Source organism: Oryctolagus cuniculus, chromosome 4 (assembly GCF_964237555.1).
Source record: "Oryctolagus cuniculus chromosome 4, mOryCun1.1, whole genome shotgun sequence".
Lineage (NCBI taxonomy): Eukaryota > Metazoa > Chordata > Mammalia > Lagomorpha > Leporidae > Oryctolagus > Oryctolagus cuniculus.
Window position 1 is genome coordinate 72943647 of NC_091435.1, and position 20729 is coordinate 72964375.

General features: G+C 40.8%; 1 long non-coding RNA gene across 1 annotated transcript in view; it reads right to left on the reverse strand.

Annotated features, from left to right (window-relative positions):
• LOC138849285 (uncharacterized) overlaps positions 1–19292 on the reverse strand; it is a 107476-nt gene extending 88184 nt beyond the window's left edge. Inside the window, exon 1 of the long non-coding RNA XR_011387894.1 lies at positions 1313–19292. This is a non-coding gene — a long non-coding RNA (uncharacterized lncRNA). The remainder of the gene's footprint in view (positions 1–1312) is intronic.
• Between the last annotated feature and the right edge of the window lie 1437 nt (positions 19293–20729).

A 20729-nucleotide genomic window follows, 5' to 3' on the forward strand; every position in this document is an offset into this window, starting at 1 on the left:
AATTGGCCTGCCTGTATCCCTTAACACTAATTTCACTGGACACACCACATGAATTCGGTCTTTTAGAAACTCATGATTCAAGAGACATTTCAAACCCTGATTTATATCTTCATCAAGTAATAGGCTGTTATATTTCCAGGTGGCCATGCAATCGTCAAAAAGAACTAAAGGCAGGATTAACTGCTAATGCAAGATGTAAAAGAAAGAAAGAGGCCAGCGCCGCGGCTCACTAGGCTAATCCTCTGCCTTGTGGCGCCGGCACACCAGGTTCTAGTCCCGGTCGGGGCGCCGGATTCTGTCCCGGTTGCCCCTCTTCCAGGCCAGCTCTCTGCTGTGGCCAGGGAGTGCAGTGGAGGATGGCCCAATTACTTGGGCCCTGCACCCACATGGGAGATCAGGGTAAGTACCTGGCTCCTGCCATCATATCAGCGTGGTGCGCCGGCCGCAGCGCGCCGACCGCGGCGGCCATTGGAGGGTGAACCAACGGCAAAGGAAGACCTTTCTCTCTGTCTCTCTCTCTCTCACTGTCCACTTGCCTGTCAGAAAAAAAAAAAAAGAAAGAAAGAAAGAAAAAAAAAAAACCTTGGAATTACAGCAGTTCTTACAAAAGAATGAAAACACAGCAATAGAAATTGATTCTTATATATACATAAAAAGGTAAGAACATATTATAGGAAATAGTGTGGTTGCCCATCTTTGAACTTTTAGGTTGTTTCCATGTTTGATTTAAGGCAGTGCCTTTTTATAAGGAATCAGCTTATTTTCTCTAAGGCTAATATTATAAAATAGGAGGTAGACAAGGATACTCATAATTGAGTCCCTTGAAATAGTACTTGAAAAAGTTTTATTTATTTATTTATTTTATTTGAAAGGCAGAGTGACCGAAAAATGACAGAGAGAGACAGAGAAAAGTATCTTCCATCTACTGGTTCTCTCCCCAAATTGCTGAGACATCCAGCATTTGGTCAGGCTGAAGATAGAAGCCAGGATCTCAACTCAGGAATCCCATGTGGGTGGCAAAGAGCTAAGTACTTGAACCATGGACTGCTGCCTCTCAGGGTGCGCATCTGTAGCAAGCTGGATCAGAAGTAGAGTGGGGACTTGAACCCAGGCACTCTGCTATGGAATGCAAGCAACTCAATGCTGTGCCATGACACCTGCTTCTTAAAATAGCAATTCTATGACAGTATTCAATTTTGGTTATATGCTAGAATCACTCAAGAATTTTGTTTTTTAAAAATGATTTACTTATTTGAAAGGCAGATTAGGGAGAGAGAGAGAGAGAGAGAGAGAGAGAGAGAAAATCTCTTACCTGCTTCTTCACTCCCCAAATGGCCATAACAGCTGTGGCTGGACCAGGCCAAAGCCAGGAGCCTGGGACTCCAGCTGGATTTCCTGCATGGATGGCAGGGGTCAAAGCACTTTGGCCATCTTCTGCTGAGTTCAGAGGCAGATTAACAGGAAGCTGGATTGGAAATGGAGCAGCAGGGGTTTGGACTGCCACTCATATGGGATGCCTGCATCACAGGTGGAAGGTTAACTGTTGTATCACAATGCCAGCCCCAACCCAATAATCTATTATAAAATATGAATGCTCAGGCTCCATTACCAAAGGTTCCCATTAAAATCCTCTAGTCTGGACTAAGGAATTGGTCTTATTAGAAGTAGCACAGGTGGGGCTGGTGCTGTGGCGTAGTGGCTAAAGCTGCTGCCTGCAGTGCAGGCATCCCATATGGGTGCTGGTTCAAGACACAGCTGCTCCACTTCCAATCCAGCTCTCTTCTGTGGCCTGGGAAGGCAGTGGAGGATGGCCTGAGTCCTTGGGCCTCTGCACCTGCATGGGAGACCTGGAGGAAGCTCCTGGCTCCTGCCTTCAGATCGGTGTAGTTCCGGCCATTGCGGCCAACTGGGGAGTGAATCAGTGGTTGAAAGACTACCCCCCCCCCACCTCTCTCTCTCTGCCTCTTCCCTCTCTGTGTAACTCTTACTTTCAAATAAATAAATAAATCTTAAAAAAAAAAGCACAGGTGATTCTAATATAGAGACATGTGCCATGTCTTCAATGGATCTATAAGAAAATACTTACTGTACTGTATTGTTTGTCTATTTATCAGCCCTACTACATCTGGAATAATTTGTTCTTTTTTTTTTTTTTTTTTTTTTTTTTTTTTTTTTTTGACAGGCAGAGTGGATACAGAGAGAGACAGAGAGAAAGGTCTTCCTTTTGCCGTTGGTTCACCCTCCAATGGCCGCCGCGGCCGGCGCGCTGCGGCCGGCGCACCGCGCTGATCCGATGGCAGGAGCCAGGAGCCAGGTGCTTTTCCTGGTCTCCCATGGGGTGCAGGGCCCAAGCACCTGGGCCATCCTCCACTGCACTCCCTGGCCACAGCAGAGGGCTGGCCTGGAAGAGGGGCAACCGGGACAGAATCCGGCGCCCCGACCGGGACTAGAACCCGGTGTGCCGGCGCCGCTAGGCGGAGGATTAGCCTAGTGAGCCGCGGAGCCGGCAATAATTTGTTCTTGAAGCAAACTACGCAATGCCAGATTTTATTCCAACTTTCAACTAAATGACTCAAGTCCTTCATTTTACATTTTGTTTCAAAACATGAATGGTCTAAGTCTCATGGAACTCTGATGAGGTAAGTGAGTAATATCTCATAATCCACTACAGACAGGCTATAACAGAAATCTAACAGCAGTGACAGAACCACCATCCAGGAATAGTGTAGAATACTGTTTTCAAATGAATGGTTGGAGGAATTTTGGGAAGCAGATAACAAACAGTGCACCCTTGGATTTGGCAAAGCAGCCATGAGTTAAGACTTGAAAATCATATGCCTAAAGTAGATCTTTAGTATTGGCAAGCCATCTGGATCTTGATTTTATGTATTACCCAAAAATCATTGCACCCTTAGTAGACAAATAACCATATAAATGAAGGGAATATTCATTTCTTCACATATGGTACAGCCTCAGGAGTACTGTTTATGCTGAATAAACAATAAAATGTAGATCAATGCAGAGAACAGTTCAGTAATGACACCAATTGCTGGGAAATAGACATTCTCCAGTCATCTTCCAGCCAATTTCAGAATTTCCATTTAATAGAATCACAAACCAAGACCAAAGTCATCCCGTGTGCACCATGTGCACACACACACACACACACAAATCCTTTGTTTTTTTCCAGAAACCTAACCAAACCCCAAATCTGAAGTCACTTTAAGGAAGCACTACCAAGAGTATACATTTAAAATGATTCTTCATGCGACATTTGTGACACAAAGAAAAGGTAAACTCCTAGGAGAATCTAGATTTCTTTCTTCCTATTTTAGTCAGGGGCTGGAGCTTGATACATTTAAAAAGTAGAGTGTCAGTCTCTGTAGACATGAATCTACATTAACTGCTAAATTAAAATGAGGTACATTTTATGTGTGCTAACAAACCCTTCCCTGACGACTAGTATTGAGAACAGAAACCTCTGATTTCCTCATCAACAAAAGCATCCCTGCTCAGGATCATTGGCGGCTTTCATTTAGCAATCCATCTCAGAACTTGCTGGCATTCTTGGGTCACTGAGATGTAGACATCCAGTAGATCTCAGAAGGCCCAGAGAATTCCATCATTCAACATTGGTTCTCAGAATCTACTCTTGCTCCGTGTGACCTCCACCCAGGAATTCTTTCTGGTGAGGGAGTCAGCTTTATGGCCAACTTGATAGTGCCGGGCCAGATGAGGACAGAGTATGATGATACCTCCAGGCCCCATGTTCCCCTTGCTTGATGGGATTGCCTATGGTCTCACAAGCAAAATCCTTGCCTACTCCTTATTGAATGTTGCCATTTTGACCACAGAGGAGTAGCCACCTTGTATCTCTTGTCTCACTGAGATCCCTTGGGAATTAGAACCATGGGAGACATATGGTCCAATCTCTGGATTATAAATAACAAAGTTTTACTTGGGTACAGTTTAAAGGAAGAGAAGTTTCAACAAAGTATATTAACTGGTTTGTATAAACACAGCTCAGCAAAAACAAAAACACAGGCATGCCCCAAGATCTGACTAGAATAAACTTTCAAGTGATCTCATTAGGGTCTTACCATCTGGACTATGAAACTTCAGGCACTGTTTGCCTTTGGGTAAATCAGATTACCCAATGAAACCAGAAGACTACACTTCTAAGCTCTAAGCACTCTAATTTTAATCTTGCCACAACCCCAAGATACCACAAGTATTTTGTCATTTTACACTTGAGTAGAATTTGCCCAGATGGCCTCACTAGTTGGTTGGTGCCAGAAGGATACTCAAAACTGAATCTCTTTAGTTCAAATTTATCTTTATCTTGCCATATTGCCTTCATGACTTAAAAGTAAATTGCTGCAAAGACCCTGAAGTGAATATTGTAGTGCTGTTCTCTTCTCCCAGGGGGGTTTGATGTGGCAAACTGACAATGCTAGAGGAAAGGTTAGAAGAAGTAGAAGGGATTCATGCCTTTCCATGGTGGCAGACGAAGCCTGTCTTTTGGACTCATATAGTCTCTAGCTGAATTCTGACTTTTTCTCCTGTTACCTGCATCACTTTGGGCAATCTTCTTGCATCGTTATTGGTATATAGGAATATAGGAATATACATAACTACTTAGAGTGTCTTAAAAGAACTAACTGTGGTGACATCAGTAAATCTCCTAGCAGAGTGAGTCTAAGTAACTTTAATAGAATGAGGAAAAATACAGACATAAAAAACAATGGGAACTCGTAAAATAAGAATAGAAATAGGGAAAATCTCTCAGCAATAGAGTTAATCCATGTAGTAAATACATATCACAACACCAGAGGTTGCTATAGTGAGAAGATGATACACAGTAAAAATAATCAACAAGAGGGGTTGGCCTTGTGGTTTAGCAGATTAAGCTGCTGCCTGCAAGGCTGGCCTGCCATATGAGCACAGGTTAGAATATGGGCTACTCCACTTTTGATCCAGGTTCTTGCTTAATGTACCTAGGAAGGCAGCAGAAGATGGCCTTAGTGCTTGGACTCCTGCCACCCATATGCAAGACCTGGATGGAGTTCAAGTTCCAGTTTCAGCCTGGTCTAGCGCTGAGAGTTGTGGCCATCTGGGGAGTGAATCAGCTTGCGGAAGATATCTCTCTTTTCTCTCTCTCTCTCTCTCTCTCTGCACGTGTGTATGTGTTAGTGTGTGTATGTTCCTCTTTCTGTAACTCTGACTTTCAAATAAATAAAAAAACTTTAAAAAAAACCCTGAAATATAAAACTCTTTAAAAATAAACGACAGATTCTCTATGATTTGACTATGTCATCATTTAGACTTCTCAGAAACAGAGGATACATAACTTAGAGAAAATTTCAGGAAGCGAAAGACAGTTGATGGCAGATTTGGCACTGCAATTACTCAGTAAGAGGGAGATGAGATTCTGTGCTATACCAGAGATGGAAATATCACCTTAACAAGCATGGACAGCCCCCAATGGACTATAAAATCCATTTGGTGGGTACGATAATTCAAAAGAACCAGGTGGTACATCAGTAATGAGGGAAGACATAAATTTTAATTCATGAGGCTCATCAGTGTCCTGGTCAGAAAGGGACAAACCTTCCACTCTCCGGCTCAGTAATCCAATGTAATGGGAAGAGAAAAGAAAGCATTTTGAAGTGACACTTATCAGTACCAGAAAATACTTTTAAATATTAGTTCTTATTGGTACTTGCATGTGTGAGCATATGTATATGCAATTGGTGAATACATTCTGGAAAGGGTAAAGCAGGTTGGAAACAATCAGTAAATTTTTGAATTATATCTAAGCTCACATTCTTCATTCTCAATGCAATTGTTTCTTTACTCAAAGTCTGATGGCTTTATTATTGCCTTCAGTGAGAAAGGGGCTAACCAGACTTGTGGCCTATGGGGAAAAGAAGATTAGCCTATGTAATACAAACATGACTGCAAAATGGAAACACATTTTCCTTTACTAACACACTCTAAAAAGTAATTATCTTTTTTTGGAGAAGATACATAAATTGTGGCAGGCACAATTCATGAATTTGCTAAGTATTCTCCCCTGCAGAAGCAGTCCCTGCTGGTCCTATGTAACAGACCTTCCTGTGTAAAGACTGTGCACTACACACATGTGCTGCATGTCTGAGTCTTAAGCATAATGCCTGAATTAAGCATCTGCTCAATATACATTTAACAAGTGACTGAGTCCTATTTTTTTAAACATTCTTTATACTTCCACTAAACCTTTCTCTCTGCCTAATACACTCACACACAATGAAATTAAAAGATGGTTATTTTGCAAAAAAGAAATAGTTGAAATCCATAGAGTTTTCATAATGTACAATTCCTATGAAGTTTTGAAGATTCCTTGTATGCAATGACTTCAAAGATTTTTGTATCAAGAGCAGACATTTGGTGCAGGGGTTAAGATGCTGCTTGACACACCTGTAATCTATGTCAGAGTGTCTGGGTTCAGGCCTGGCTCTGCTCTCAATGCTAACACACATACTGAGAGGCAGCAGGTTATGGCTTAAGTAGTTGGCTCCTAACCATCCACCTGGGAGACCCGGATTGAGTTCCCAGCTTCTGGCTTCATCCAGCCCTGGCTTTGGCAGACATTTGGGGGAGTGAACCAGTGGATAGGAGATTTCTGCCCTTGAAATAAATTATCAAAAATTTTTAAATATTAATTTTAAAAAAATTTTTAAATTATTTATTTGACAGAGTTATAGACAGTGAGAGAGAGAGACAGAGAGAAAGGTATTCCTTCCACTGGTTCACCCCTCAAATGGCCTCCATGGCTGGTGCTGCGCCGATCCGAAGCCAGGTGCTTCCTCCTGGTCTCCTGTGCGGGTGCAGGAGCCCAAGCACTTGGGCCATCCTCCACAGGAGAGATGGACTGGAAGAGGAGCAACCGGGACTAGAACCTGGAGCCCAGGTGGATGCCAGAGCCACAGGCAGAGGATTAAACAAGTGAGCCACGGTGCCGGCCTCCCAAATATTAAAATTTAAAAAAAAGTGTGCACCAAAATGAACTGATCTTTTGTTTTCATTTTCCATGAACTTTTCGAAGCACTCTCATGATGCACCTACACACACACACACACACACACAGATATATATTTTATTTATTCTCCTCTGCTCTACTACTCTTCCCTTAGCATAGCCAACACTACCACCGCCTTGTACAGTTGCAATGACACCAATCACCAGACCCCACTCTTACCACCACCCAACCTCTCAAACACACCACCAGAGCTATCTTTCTCAAGTACAATACCACTAAAAATCACATCATCACTTCTTCATCCCAAACTCATCTCTATATTCTCACCCTTGATCCATCTCTGCTTTCCATCAGAGCACTTGCTAGCACCTGACAACATTTGTGCATTAGTTTTGGTTTCTTATTTATTGTTATCCTCCCCTACACGTAATGAGAGTTCTGTGGACACAGGAGCTTTGATGTCTTTACTTGTCTACCATGATTGGTTTGAACAGGTTCTAGTGCTTATCAGCTGCAATACATATTTTTTTAAATGATGAGTGAATCCCTATATTACTTACCATGAACACAGTGTCTAGAATGGAACAAGACATCAAATAATGTCTGTTGATTAGATAAATGGACACATGAACATGTTAAACTTGAAACTATGCTTGAATGTTCAGATTAGTGAAGAAATCAAAGCCAGTCTCTGGATCTCCTTCATTCTGTTCACTCTCCTCCCCTTATTCACACTTAGGGTTTTGCAGTTAATGAGAAAATCAAGTCTGCATGAAGTTTCAAGTTGAGAAAGACACAGTAGGAATTAATAGTGGGAGGCAAAGGGGGGGGCTTATTCTGCCCACTGACCAGCACATGTGGCTACAGCATGCCTTTACTCCACACTCCCTTAAAAACTGGCATGGACCAGAAATTAATAATTTGGTGTTATTATGCTTATATGTGCAATCAATTAACACTCTGTCTCTTCATTTATTTCTTTCTGGGCATCCTCCCAAAGCTCTAAATCTATCAGGTAATGGGAAACAACTATGAGACTATTACCCAAACAATTAAAATGAGAACAAAATGCTTCCAAAAAGAAAAAGTAAAATATTCATAAGATTTTCACCTCCCTTTTCTATCATGACACGTATATTTCCACAGCATAATTCCCTTGAAATTTAAATAAGAATCTTGGTGAATTTCTTTACAAATCATTCTTCTATAGATAAGAATCACAAAAGGGGCCAGTGTTGTGGCAAAGCTGTCTAAACCACCACCTGTGATGCCAGAATCCCAGTTCAAGATCTGGATGCTCCACTTTGCATCCAGATCCCTGATAATGCACCTGAAAAAGCAGTGGAAGATGGTTCAAGTGCTTGGGACCCTGCACCCATGTGGGAAAACCAGAAGCAGCAGCTCTGGGGTCCTGGCTTTAGCTTGGCACAGCTCTGGCCTCCACAGCCATTTGGAGAATTAACTAGCTGATGGAAGAACTCTCTCTCTCTCTTTCCCTCTCTATCTGTTACTCTGCCTTCTAAAAAAATTTGAAAAACACAAATCTTAAAAAAAAAGAAATGGGGGCTGGCTTTGTGGCACAGTAGATTAAGCTATCATCTGTAACATACTTGCATCCCACACGGGTACCAGTTTGAGTCCTGGTTATTCCACTTCCAATCGAATTCCTTTCTAAAGTACCTGGGAAAGCAGTGGAAAATGCCCCAACTCCTTGGGCCCCTACACCCTTGTGGGAGACCTGGATGAAACTTATGGCTCCTGACTTTGGCCTGGCCCAGTCCAGCAGTTGTGGTTATTTGAGGAGTGAAACAGCAGGTGGAAGATCTCTCTCTATCTCTCCCTCTCTTTCTCTGTAACTCTACATTTCAAATAAATAAATCTTTATTAAAAAATCAAAAAAGAGTTACCTTACATATACATTCTTTGAAACAGATTTATCCCCCTTTTTAGGAGTAAATGGAGAGCCTCCAGGATCAACTATGTAAGATATTTTTCATCTTTATTACCATAATAACCCTTCTGTTCACAATTTTAAAGTTACGCATCTTAGTACGTTTTGTAAATGCATGAAAAATAATAAATTTCTTAGAAAACATTGTTGAATATGCAAATATCTTTAAAATAATTGATCATTAACTTATTCAACAAATATCTATTAAGCATATATTTTGTGTCACACATTGTTTCAGAGTCAGTGGATATAACAATAAACAAAGGAGCTATATCCATGCCTCATCTATGTACCTACTTTATCTATTTAACATCTATGTCTATCATCTACCATATATATCTCATCTACATATATATATACTCATCTACAAATACACACACCCACCCACAGACATATCACACAGAAAGTGTGTGTGGGTGTGTGTGTTAAGTATATGCATTGGGCAGAGGACACTGAAAATGGACAAGAAACAATTCTTTAAAAAAAAGTATAGATAGTATGAAATGAATTTAAGCACTATAGTATCAAATTAAACAGGGAAAGGAAATAGGGAGTATTGAATGGAGGATGAAGAAGCCTTAAATAAATGAACAGGAAATACTGAATAAAGAAGTATTACCTGGGGCTGGTGTGGTGGTACAGTGGGCTAAGCTGCTGCCTGTCAAAGCACAGGTTCAGTTTCTGGTAGCTCCCTGCTAATGCGCCTGGGAAAGCAGGGAAGGGAAGGATGGCCGAAGTGCTGGGCTCCTGCCACTCACATGAAAGACTGAATGGAGCTCCAGGGCTCCTGATTTTGGCCTGCATCAGCCCTGACCATTGCAGCCATAGGACCAGCAGATGAATGATCCTCTCTCTCCCACTCTCCCCCCTCCCCATTTTCTTTAAATAAAGTTATAAATCTTTTCGAAAAGAAGGTATTACCTAAGTAAAGATGGAAAATAGAAGAGGGAGGAAGCAAGTGGGTATCTGGAGAACAGACCCAGTGTGACTGCCTATCAGTGCACTTACAACTCCTCTGTTCCTTACGGTCAAGACTCTTCGATGGAGGGGGTAGCATTTTGGACATCTACCTTCTCTTCTCATACTAATTCCTTCCCCTCCCCCATTTTGTTTCTGGGTAATTCATTCTATATATTTTATCTCTATTGCCACTTTAAAAAATGATCTATTATGATCTATTTTTCATTTTATCTGAATGGGAGAGATGGGGGGGAACGGAGAGGGAGATGTAGGGAGAGAGAGAGATCTCCCATTCACTGGGTAACTCCAAATGCATGCATCAGCAGGAGCTGGGACAGGCTAGAGTCAAGAACCCAAATCTCAATCCAAACCTGCTATGTGGTAGCAGGGACCTAAGTACTTGAGCCATCACTAGCTGCCCGTTCCACACCCTCATAGAGGTGCACATTAGCAGGAAATTGGAATCTGGAGCAGAACTGATACTTGAACCCAGGCATTCTGAAACAGGTTGCAGGCATTCCATGAAGTGTCTTAGATGCTCTCACATGGGATGTTTCCGCTAATCAGCTTGATGCTGGCAAAGGAACACAGAATCATTTGCAAAGAGAAGGTCTGCTGGGAATGAGATGCAGCATGCCACTCCCCCCACATCAAGACTCATGGAATGGGATCTTGTTTGAATTGGAAGGAACTGCAGTTTTCTCATGCTGAACTCCAGCCTGGTAACATATATAGCATAATAACACAAAAGAGGTAAGCAGTATACCAAGGATATACCAAAGAGAGAATCAAAATGTATCCATTACAAAGAAGGTGGTGGGGTGTGGTAAGAGATTGAATGAAATGGGCTATAATGGAAAAAAAGGCATGGAAGCTAATGTGACATAATTAACGCAGATGGCATTTAGAAACAACAGAAAGGGACAGACTGCTGAGACAAACAGGCCAGCAGTGTTGTTCAGGATAACTTCATATATCGTGGTATAATCATATGGCATCACTCTAACATTCTTGGTATTCCTTTCCTACTTCTTTCCTTCTTCAAGCACTGCTTCTCCATTGTTCATTCTCCAGGGGAACACCATTGCATCCAACCAGTTTTGCAAGCAAGAAACAAAATCTGTACTTGATTCATCCCCTTTTCCCAGACCCCACATTCCTATTGATCTAATTCTACATTGGGCAGCTACCTCCCAGATTTTGAAACATCGCTTATCAGTCTCCCTGCTCACAATATTGCACTACTCCCTAGAATCAACCTGCTTTCTATAATGTTGTCAAAGCCATCTTTCTAAGCCCAAGTCAGATCATGCTCTGCTAATTTTTAAAACTCTCCAACAACTACCTTTGAATTTCAGATTAGAATCCAAACTTCCATTGTGATTCCCAGTCTTCTTGCTTTCCCTTAAATCCAGCTTTCAGCACTCGCATTCCAGGCACTGAATATTCCATTCCTGTTAAACTTTCTCACTTCTCTGAATGCCACCCTCTAATCTAGGTCCTTGTTGGGGCATCTTTTTACTTCTCTTGAAAGCTCAATTTGAGAATCATCCCTTCTAGGATGCCTTTAGTCATTCATTAGGCTAGATAAAATAACTGTCTTACATCGTCCCACAGCATTTTCATATATCTCTCCTTAAGAGATCGAACTGTGATATTTATTTCTGTATCTCCAGGCCCTGGAATTATTTTGGTCCATAAGAAGTATAAATTAATGTTTATTGACTGAGTAAATAAGTGATTGTTAGGTAATTGACCAGCTCCTGAATTACAAAGAAAAATAAAATGAAGTAACTACTTTCAAAGAACTAGCAGTTCGTTATTCTTGGTTGTGGAGTTCTCTGATAGTTTATATGATGATTTAAGCTTCTTGAATAAACATGTTTTTGAGTTATGATTTGAATATCCCTAATGCTTCATTTGTTCTTAAGTTTTAAGAAGCCTGTTTATTTCGGAGCTGTATTTGAACTCCATTTGATACCATATTACCAAATTCAAGCCATCCAACCCTCCTTTCAATTAAGTGAAAGGAGCGATGACTTACAGGAACTGTAAATGTATTAAAAATGTCACAACCACTTTATTTATAGAGCAACATAAAAATCTAATTCAGGTACTTTTAAAAATTGACACAGACTAAGCAGAGAAGATGAGCCAGAAGGGATTACTTCGTGATCTAAAACTCAGCTGTGCAATATCTCGAACCTCAGCTTCAAATCCAGTCTGGGTCAAGACAACCCGTCATCCTCCAGAGACAGAGCACTGCCTATCTCGCAGTTCACCACGTGTGTGTTTTTCATATTGCTGAGGACTCCATGTACTTAGGAAACCTCATGGAATTTTTTTTTTATAAATGATAATGCTATCCTAATAAGCTTAGCCAAATTCAGAGAACGCTTTGATATATAACTGTCAGCTCCAGATAATGCCCTTGGGTTGTTAGCAATTCTGTAAAAATCAAATTCAGTCAACAGTTCAGAATTTGAGTTTGCCAGAAAGTTACCTCCTGCCACTTTCTTGCCCTTATCCAGCATCACATAATAAAATGAGTGTCTAATTACTATTCATGGATTTTGCATGAGTAACAATCTGTTGCTTAAACCCAGTGAGAAAAATGACTGACTTTTCAAATACAAAAAGGAAGTGACCTGATCATATTGTCACTTTTAAGCTTCTAAGTTTTATTGCACCATCCACAAAGGACAATGCAAACAGACTAGGAAATATCTGCATAACTTGAAAAATTTATGATTGATAGTCATTATCTTGTCACTGGAAGACACTTATATGACAAGTATTTATGATATAAGGAGGTTTCCAGTTATAGAGAAATAGAGTTTAGTCTGATAAAGGACTTTCAAGATTCCTAACACTGTTCACTTCAGGGCAAGAGGATTAGTGCTGATATTTCAGAACACCACCTTATTACATTCTGAATCCAGTTATTAAGTGAGAAAAGACATTTGGCTCGCAGTACATCAGTGCACAAACATACAGCTAGAGAACTTAGAGAGCACACGGAGAGGCTGATGAATAGATACAGGGAGGGTCATTAGGTCTCAAGAAACTAGAAGCAGAAAAATTAAAGAGTGCTTTGACTGACTCACAAGTGTCTATCATTCAAGGTGATGAGGGTATGTACAGCTTTGGTGGAGCTTTCAGAGACATACAAACAAAACTGTATTTAAAGCTAAGCCAATCATCTTGTGACCTTAGAAGACAGATGGGGAATGTTAAAGGTAAGCAATATCAATGGGCAAATTGAATTTCGGGCCATGAGGGTTTTGGAATCAATTTGACAGAGTTTTCCTGAGGCTTTGAAAGGAATAAAAATGCAAGTTATTCTTTGGAAAATCACAGTCATCTAAAAACCAAGATATTCACATTCTTCTTTCAAATGTTCCAACCGTTTCAGAAGGTGTTTCTCAGTGGAGGAAACTGGAGTGTCATCTGGCATGCCTTGAAGACTGAAGAGCATGCAGAAACAGCCTTTTTATGGAGGCAGAGGAGTCAAATCACGGTGCCTTACTAGAAATCATGCTTGATTCATTCTCAGAAGAAATATTTTAGAAAAATCGCCAAGGCAAGGTGGGGTCCAGAGGTCACGGGGAAAGCCTGGATGTGGAGGAAGGTGAATCAGAAGAGATTGCCTGTGTGAGTGCAGGCATTTATACACTCTCCTGGGACATGGGCATCAGCCTGAGAACTTGTCTGGGAGCCTTAGGTGACACTTTGTTTTTATAAAAAAAATTATTTAATACTAGCCATCTCCTCCTTATTAGGTTACTTTCCATCTTCCCTTCAGTGCAATAGGCCTGAATAGTATTTGTAACATCCAAGGAATGGCTTGATCCAAGGGTAGTAGACAGAATGATGGCTCACCAGAGATATTCAGTTTGTAATGCTCAGAACCTGCGAATATGTTACTTTATAGGACAACAGAGATTTTTCAGGTGTGATTATTTAGGGGTGACAAGATCATTCGATTATCCTGAATTACATTAGCAAACCCAATATAATCTCAAGGGTCTTTGAACAATGGAAGGTAGGGAGGGTGAAGGGGAAAGACACATCAGAGAAAGAGATGTGGCAAAAGATAGAGAGGTTACAGGGATATGTGGTCTTGGGCTAAAAAAATCAGGCAGGTACTAGAAGCTGGAAGCCAAGGAAACACATTCTCTTCAAGAGCCTTGAGAAGAAATGTATACCTGCTGACCTGTTTCAGATTTCTGACTTGGAACATAAGATTATACATTTGGATTGTTTGAAATGACAAACTTTGTTGTAATCAGTAACAGTATCAATAAGACATTAGGCCACAGGGCAAGCCTCTTCTTGCACATTCTTCCATAAGAATATCACATTTTGACCATTTATTTTCTTCACACTCATTTGTTCGTTCATTCTCTTATTCACCTCTAGTACCTGCTATGTTCTACTCACTCTTTGATGGATGTGGAAAGATAAACATCTGGAATCTGTCTGTGAGAAAGTTACAGCAGAAAAGGATTAGATCCAATTTTGTGGGACTACACATAGACTGTACCAGTCTATAGGGCAGGAGCACAAGGGAGCGGGAGATCAGTCATGCTAGGAAGTTGATTGGAAGAAACTTTCTTACATGGTAATTTTTTTAAAAAAGATTTATTTATTTATTTGAAAGTCAGAGTTACACAGAGAAAGAGGGGAGGCAGAGAGAGAGAGAGAGAGAGGTCTTGCATCCGATGGTTCACTCCCCAGTTGGCCACAACAGCCAGAGCTGTGCTGAGCCGAAACCAGGAGCCAGGAGCTTCTTCCGGGTCTCCCACACAAGCGCAGGGGCCCAAGGACTTGGGCCATCTTCTACTGCTTTCCCAGGCCATAGCAGACAGATGGATTGGAAGCGGAGCAGCCGGATCTCAAACCAGCGCCCATGTGGGATGCCGGGGCTTCAGGCCAGGGTGTTAACCTGCTGCGCCACAGCGCTGGCCCCACAAGGTAATTTGAAAGATATTTTCTTAGCTTTCCAGTGGAAAAAAGAAGGGAAGGAGAGCACTTCAGTCAGAGGAGTAGCATGATGTTACCACGGCTAAGTCCGTTCTGGAAGTGCAGGCTGTAAGTACTTCTGCTGGTAGACGTAAAAGTGGAGGCATACGTCTAGAAGACAGGATTTGGACTTTATCCTGAGAGTGATGAAGAAAATTTATAAGAACAATGTCCATTTTAGATGTGTTTTAGGAAGCTGGCTAAGCAAAGTCAGAGAGAGGAGTCAAAAGGTTAAACGAATATTGCAGTATCCCAAGCCAAACGTAATTCCTGTGAATGAAAAGCAGCACTGCGAGATGGAGAGAAAGACAGTGAATTAAGAAATATCAAGAAGGCAGAAATCAACTGCACTTGATTGGATCTCATGAGAAAAGAAAGAGAGTCTGAGGTTTGCAAACCCAGTGTTCCTCTTTCCAGAACAGGCACGGCAAGAGAACCAGCTGGATGGACACCAACAATGATTTAATCCATTTATATCATTCTCTATTTTATATATTCTTTGAGGTTCTAACGATTTCATGAAATACTATGTACCTTGGGAAAAGAGAAAGGGCCCATATTTTTTATATCTTTAGCATTTCCCTAGCCTATGATAATGCTGGGAAGATGATAAATTCTTGTTGAACTGAAAAGAATATTGTGCTCAGAGAGAAAGATGTCTGTTTCGATTCCAATTCAGATGTGGTGCTTGGGGTTTAAAATTACCCTGAAGGTCAATCAACATAGCTCTAGGCAAAGGCATATCTCTTAGAAATGGATTAAAGAACCATTGATGTTAGAATTTTTCTTCTAGCATGATGTATTATCTTCAATAATAGGGAAAAGAAACAAGTCTCCTTGTATTCTGTTTCTTTGATTTTAGGCATAACAGCTGAACAGGGTGGAATTTCAATATCTTGATTGATAATCTAAGAAACAGCGCAAGTAGTTTTGAGCACCTACTGTGTTCTAGGAGTTTCCCTGCAATGGAGATAGTCTTTTTTTTTCTTTATTCTATTAAAAGATGATTCAAATTTCTTCAAGGTTGATCAAATCCTCTGCCATAGAATTAATGACTAAAAGTTAAAAATACTGAATTAGGGACACCTCAGCTAATTTAGTCACAGTGGCACACATGAAAAGAAATGAATTCTCCCAGAGTTGCATCTACACAATCAAAATAGATTTTTATTTTGATTTGAATCATACCCTATCCCAATTCACCAGCTAATAGACTTATTTTGGCTCTGTAGTCAACCATAGAAGAAAAGGCATACTGAGTTTTTCCTATTCTAATATCAAATGGGACTAAGACCTTCAATAAATAAGCCCCTGTAACTGAATACTGTGAAAAATACACTTAAAAGACCTCCACACCACAGCTACTCCATCGGGGGCCAAGGCAGGTTTGAGTCCTAATTATATGGTAACATGCAGAACAAACCTGAGACCATGGCACTAGATGAGAACAGCTGGTGAGTATTTTCTGGATGCTGTCATTATGTTTTCTTGGTATAGAGCAGTAACCGACAATAGAGTAAGTCAGTTGTAGGGGTTCATTATTAACCCATGGTAACTGGCAGAGAAAATGGTAATATTTCTCAGTGAAGAATCTATCAGCAAATATCACTTCAAAGGTTTAATCTTGTGACCAGGGTCAGTAATTGCTTCACTATTCCTTGAGCACAAAGAATTTGGAGAATAAATGATTTATTGTTCTGACAACACAGGATGAATTTTAGCTTTTTGCAAAAAAAAAAAAAAAGAGATTTATTAATCCTGGCATATGTTACTCTTAAACCCAAGGAAATGAAGAAACATTGATCTCATTCCTAACTTTCAAAAATAAAGTTAGATATTAACCATGGAACAGCCAGCAGCACACACAACCAGCATCCCCAGAGATTTTTAGCCTGACATCAGAAATGTGTTTTGCTAGCTAAACACAGAGCCCTTCTATGGTGTTATACAATTTATGATAAACAGGTAGCCTTGATCCAGCAACTGAAAAGTCAGATCCACATCTTCAGTAAGGATGAACTGAAAGAGAGAGGCAGGTGGAGCAAAGGGACAAACATAGAAGAGGCAGAAACAGTCAGAAAGGAAATAGAAACAATCATTGCCTTTAGCAGAGCCTGTGAATCCCCTGGGAGTCTCATCAAGTGCTGACTGTGGTTCAGCAGATGTGAGGTAGGGTTGGAGATTATGTATTTCTAACCTGCTCCCAAGAGATGCTGTTTATCCCAGTTAGCAAAAGAAGCAAGAGTAGGAAATGTATCAAGAACAGCACTTTCCTGGGTTTAAGAAAGTTCTAACCACCGAAGCATACATGTTGTGCTTTCCTTCATAGTCTATGTTCAGGGCACAGTTTTGTCTCTAACGTCAATTTATTTGTTGTGTTTTCAGTCATGCATTACACCTGCTATGTTACATACAGGCCTGGTTTTTGAACAAAGAATAACTCTGCTTTTAAAGAACACTTTTTTATTGCTACTTCCTGGAGCGTCTATGAAGCAGGCATTTTGTCTTATCACCAAAGTCTTTTAAAAGATACTTTGGATGATAATCTAGAGTAACTTTTCCTACCCACCCTCAAAGAAACAGAAGATAGAATGAATTCTGGAAAAGTAAAGCAAATGAACAGAAAATACAAATGTCTAGACTGCCAATCTCTGAGGAAGAGAGTACCCTGATTATTAAAAACAATTTTTAAACTTTTGACAAACACCCTTCATGATTCAGTTCTCTCATGTGAAAGACTGGATCAGACCAGAAGGTCTGCTGTGGGTGGGGGATTCAAGTCTGTCTCTGCTTCTTACTGTCTAAATATTTCTTCAGCTGATGAAGAAACATTTCCTGTAAATCTTATGCATAAAAGCCAGACTCTCTTGCCAAAGTGGAAGACAAGGAGGGAAAAATAAAGAGTAAAGATGAGGAAGAGAAGAGGCACTTCAACACCTGTTTCCTCCTTTAAGCCGTACTCCTCCTACTGGAAGAAAAACATCCAAGCCAGCTCTTTCCCTGTAAACCATCTCTGCCAGAAAAACAGAAAAAAAAAGGGATTAAAAAATATCATATTGCACAGAAGGCTAGAGTAGTACTTGTGTAACACAATGGCATTCAGCCTGCCCAGATTTGCAAAGTGATGTTCCAAACATTTCACTTTAGTTTCAAAAATCTTATTTGCTCTTGTGTAAATATTTCCATGGCCAACATGGCATGTCCACATTTACAAGGTAGTATGATAAGCATTCCTAGGGGTGTCACCTGTTATAGACTTTGGCCAGGGCCACAGTGGCAGAAACAGTGTGTCCACTGTCTACTTCATGGTTCACATCCATGAAACGGGAATCCTAAGAACAACATAGTTGATCCTCATGAAGGAACTAAGATGATAGGGATTGTGAACAATAAACATTATCACCATTAATATTTCAGTTACCACTATCCACCTTTTAGCTATGTAAAGAGATATAACATTGGTTGATTAGAATAAATCTTTTTTACTCATTCAGCCAATCAAAATGTTTATTAAGTATGTAAGACTTCAATCCTAACTTGGGTACTGAAAGAGAAACAAGAAGATAAGCGTAAGACAGAATCCTCACCATTTGTATCCAGCAATCATGTTAAATTGAATAAACTAATATACATGAGGTGATTTATGAAGTAATTTTAGAATAGCCCTGGACAGTATATAATTAAATATTAAATTATACAGAGTCAGGAGGAAGAAATGGTCAAATAAGTCAGTGACAGGAAAAATCAATATAGACTGAAATGGAAAGAGCAATTATGTACAAAGGACGCACTACAAGGAATCAGAGCACCTGGTAGATCCATGTAAGGTGAGGCCTGGGATTGGTCTGCTCACCTGTGAAATGAGAGTGACAGTACTGTGTCCCTCAAGAGATCATTTGATGGGCTGCATGTAATGTGAAAATAAGAAGAAAAACTTACAATTTCTGTCTCTTTAACAATGAGCAACATTTCATGAAAAGAGGAGGTGTATATGTTCATGAAAGAATGATTAAGTAAAGAAGAGAGAGGACAGGCCAGCGCCGTGGCTCAATAGGCTAATCCTCTGCCTGCGGCACCGGAACACCGGGTTCTAGTCCTGGACGGGACACCGGATTCTGTCCTGGTTGCTCGTCTTCCAGTCCAGCTCTCTGCTGTGGCCCGGGAGTGCAGTGGAGGATGGCCCAAGTGCTTGGGCCCTGTACCCGCATGGAAGACCAGGAGAAACACCTGGCTCCTGGCTTCAGATCAGCGTGATGCACCAGCCGCAGCACGCTGGCCGCAGCGGCCATTGGGGGGTGAACCAACGGCAAAGGAAGACCTTTCTCTCTGTCTCTCTCTCTCTCACTCTCCACTCTGCCTGTCAAAAAAAAAAAAAAAAAAAAAAAAAAAAAAGAAGAAGAAGAAGAAGAAGAAGAAGAAGGAGGAGGAGGAGGAGGAGGAGGACAGTTATCACAGTTATCCAGGAGAGAGGAACAGTGTCAGGAAAAGCCCAAGGGGAAATGGGCATTGGGTTCTGGAAAAATAAAGATTCAGCGGGCAATAAAACCAGAGGCGGTTTGATACACTTTTAAAGAAAAATCACAAAGTTCAGCATTTAAAACACAAGAAGGCCAGCAGTGGGCTTGGGTGCAGCAACAACCTCCTCATTCTGAGCTCAAGCTTTCTCCTTCTTTCCTATTATCAGCGCTCTCATCATGCACGCATGGCTCAGTCTCCCACAAGCAGGCAGAAAGCCAAACAAAACAAAACAAGGCCAACGCAATGAAAACAAGGAAAAGAAAAGGACTGCCCGGCTCTTAGTCCTTTGATACAGGGAACACAGAGGAGGGGCGCTGGGGAGGAAGAGATTAAAAACCCTATTAAAGCCTCACCTTGCCCCAGGTATGGTGTTTGTACGCATTACTGGGCTTGCTTCTGTACCAGAAAATATGCTTTAGCCTATGGCCACAAGCAAGGTGGGCTGGGTAATGAGCATATTAGGGGATGGCAATTCTGTGATGTAAAAGGTACCAAGCCGAAGGGAGGCATGAGAGAAAACACAGGTGTGAAGGCTAAAATAAAAGAACCACAAGGTCCAGAGAAAGATAAGAGAAAAGCCAGAGAAAATGGTTCATTTGTAGTACTAATACATTGGGTTAAACTCCAAAACTTTGTCTCAGCTTTCAAAGACTACAGGGAAATTTTAAGAGAACAAGCTTTCCAGGGATCTGAGTAGATTACATAATGGGTAACACTGACTTGACAAGGGATAATAACAATATCCACAATATTAAATGTTAAAATATTAAATATTAAATCTATATGTTAAAATCCTACTGTGTGCCAGACATTCTGTTGGAAATCTACATTCATTAAATCTGTAAATATTTATTATTGTCTTCTATCAGATGTGGGCTTCTCAGAAACTCAAATTCCCTAATATTATCTCCCCATCCACCCCATGAAATCTTCCTTTATAAGCTGAAATTAACTCGAAGTTAGTCTTTGATTTCTATGATTACAATGTAAGACTGTAAAGCGTAATGGCACATTTTTTCTTGCTATAAATATTTTTCCCTGCGTTAGGAAACAGCAAGTTGAGAGACAGCAGGATTACTCATGAAGGAGAAGGAAGGACGATGAAAGAAGACGCTAGGGAATAGGCAGAATTCGAGCATTCAAGGACCGGAGTTCTGAAAGAGGTGCCCCAAAGCAGGCACTGTACCTGCTTCCTGCTCTGGATTCCACCACTTTGCCCAGGGCTGATGTTGAGCACAAGGCAGGTATGGGTGG